The sequence below is a fragment of the Pistacia vera genome, unplaced genomic scaffold, assembly GCF_008641045.1.
Source record: "Pistacia vera cultivar Batoury unplaced genomic scaffold, PisVer_v2 Contig117, whole genome shotgun sequence".
In the NCBI taxonomy this organism is placed as follows: domain Eukaryota; kingdom Viridiplantae; phylum Streptophyta; class Magnoliopsida; order Sapindales; family Anacardiaceae; genus Pistacia; species Pistacia vera.
Window position 1 is genome coordinate 432,140 of NW_022195215.1, and position 3,012 is coordinate 435,151.

At 34.2% G+C, this 3,012-nt stretch overlaps 1 long non-coding RNA gene across 4 annotated transcripts; it reads right to left on the bottom strand.

Moving 5' to 3' along the window:
• Positions 1-211: 211 nt before the first annotated feature.
• On the bottom strand, positions 212-2,645 carry LOC116107780. 4 transcript variants are annotated; one of them, XR_004124533.1, is made up of 4 exons: positions 2,488-2,645; positions 2,256-2,370; positions 1,558-1,759; positions 212-1,336 (listed from the first exon to the last, which is right to left on the bottom strand). It is a non-coding gene; the product is annotated as an uncharacterized LOC116107780 (long non-coding RNA). The 4 variants fall into 4 exon arrangements; XR_004124535.1 differs by having other exon boundaries at positions 212-436; positions 1,094-1,759; XR_004124534.1 differs by having other exon boundaries at positions 212-457; positions 1,094-1,759.
• Positions 2,646-3,012: the final 367 nt, after the last annotated feature.

Consider the following 3,012-nt stretch of genomic DNA (forward strand, 5'->3'; position numbering starts at 1 on the left):
CTATCCAAAAACAAATGAACAATTTTCTTACTTTGGCACAGAAAATATATGTAAATCAATCTAACTTCTACCATTCAATCTTATTATCTCGATCTATCATTTTCTCTTCTTTCATAAAAAAGATAAGCCCAGGAATTTGAGTACTTGAGTTTAGTGTGGTGAACATGGTACTTGGGTGAAATAGCCGCAAATATTATAATACCACTGAGCAAGACTAAACCCAATCCTAAATTATTAACAACCATGGATTTTGGACACCGTTTAGATACACTTCTCCTGTTTTGTAAAAATGTCAGTTTCTCTAAAAGACCTGTTTTTGCAGTCGCCACAGCCAACCCATATGTGTAGAGACCAGGAAAATGTGTCATGGCAATACACTAATTCTTGATGCACGCACCTCCCCTCGATGCCAAAAGCTCAAGAAGCCCACTATCCACTGCAATTTCAATCAAAGTATCTGCAACAATGTTATACTATTCTCTCCAGTGTTATGTAATAGCAAAACTAATCTTAATTAATTTATGTAAAGTTTATAGTTATACACCATCCCCACAAAATTTGTTGCACAATAAAACTTTGTTTGCTTCTCCTGGATTTCTTCTCTTTCGGTAAGTTATTTGCAATTGTCATTTTTCAACAGTCAATTTTCACAAAATCTCAGACTTCAATTATTAAGTACACTCCAACAATATTTGTGCACACCAAACACATAATTAGCTTTCAATGATCCAGTAACTTTAAAGATCAAATTCAAGTTATATGTGATTTTAACACTCTTAACCTGTGATATTTGCAAGACTTGGAACTGAATTTGATGAGTCTATGGACTGAAAATCAGGCCTTTCTAGCTCAAATTAATCTAATTCTGAAATTTAAAACCACAGAAGGTGGAAATTTGAGAAATCCAGTTCTCTATAGCTGTAAAAACAGTAGATCTCTTCTTTACAGTCACCAATTAAACCATAAATAAATGAAATAGAACAATTAAGATTGAAACTAACAGAAGTCACAGAGTAAGATGATATTTAGATATAATAAAGTCACAATTTTTCAATTTAAGAAACAACATAAAAGCATAGCACAGGATAATCACCTGGGTGGTTTCAGGATTCATGGTAAAGATTGCTTCTTGCAAATTAACAAGAAACGAATCCATGATTAGAGCACCCAATATCATTATAACACCAATCATACTGAAATTTGGTGAAGTTTGTGCATCTGCTAAGTTAAAAAGAATCAACCCTAAAACTAAAAGTATTACAAATACATATTCATGAACTGGGTATTTTCATCTGAGGCCCCGTATGAATGCACCCATGACCATTACAGGCAAAACCTGAGATGGCAAAATAAATTTCCAATTATAGCCAAATTGATCCCATTTACTTGATTCACATAGCAAGAGTCAATGAGCAAATTTGAGTCATTTACACCATTACAGATTAAGAGACCCAATTTGACTATCAAACGGAAACTGAAGTTGTCGAAATGTCTAGTAAGGAAAAATGTTATTTTTGTCAACATGAAATTAAAAAAGTAATGGAGTTGAATATTTACCTTTGTGGATTTGAACATGAGCTATGCTGGATAGTTAAGAAAAGCCAAAGACCCTTTGGTAAGTCCATGAGAACCCATTAAGATGGCACAGAGCTTCACATAAGTCTTCCATGGATTCACCATCTATTTAGTGGTGAAACGTTGAAGATAAATGAGAACAATATAGACAAATCCTTCAACAAATGTGAAGTACCAACCGTAACTGGGAAAACAAAAGGTGTCAATTGATCAAAATTTACAAACTAATCCTTGAAATTTCATATCACAAATTAACAAATACTTAAAGAAAATCATTAAAATGTTACCAAATACAACAGTACTTATATGTAAATTATACCTGAATTGGAGCTTGTTGTATACACATTCTTACAAATTACGTAATAATCAGTTTACAATCACGCAAATCAAATAATTAATTACTGAAAAAGTTATTTCTCAACTATGTTTTTACAAAAATTAAAAACAATCCATCAAGGATCAAATATGAAATCAATAGCAAAAACTAAAGATAAACCCATCAGGACCATACAAATCATTATACAAAAAAACTAAACACAACCATAAAAAATAAACAACTTCTTGGCAAGATTCCGGCACAAATTAAAAGATGAAAACCCTAAGAGAAAATTGATCAATAAAACCAATCTAGAAACCAAAATTGGAAAAAGATTAAAACTTTCTATCAAATTAAAACGGACTTAGTGGCTACTGTGAATTGGAATCCATGGGCGATTGAATGAATTATTGAGGCGTGAGTGTTATCTCTGACCTCGCCTCACGCCCACCTATGAAACCTGATATGCTCAGAGAACTCTGAAAAAAAAAAATATATATCATAATTATCACAAAACAACGATTAAACCAATTTCCACAAAAAAAACCCATGAAGCAAAGGTCAATGCAGAAACAAATCAGGAAGCAAGTAGGTACCTTCTTTTCAATGGCGGTGGCAGTGTTTTAGCCTATTTGAAGCGTCCATCCCTCTGCACAATCTCATCTCCCCAAGCTTTGTCTCTCTCCTTTATTTTTCGTCTTTTTTTTTGCCTTTGTTTTTGTTGAATGAGTGGAGTTTTGATTTATGTTTCTTATGGTAGATAGTTTGTGGATGATAATGGGTGGGTATCAGCATGTTTTAAAACCCAACTCGGGGTGGAACCCAGTAAAGTTGTCCGGTCCCAGGTTGACCGGTTTAATAGCAGTCAAACTGGTTGATAAAAACTTTTAAATTTAGCAAATACACTCCTAATAGATTTGAAATTTAGCAAACACACCTCAAATACAAATCGGTCGGTGATTGATTGGTCGCGACGACACCCCGGATGCAACCCCAATCATCCCTTGAGCCCATTTTTAAAATATACCCAAGATCTGGCCGAAATAGGTTCAATTTCAGCCAGATCTCACCGATGTTGGCATCAGCATTCCAAGCCAGATCTCATCGACGTCGGCGTCGAC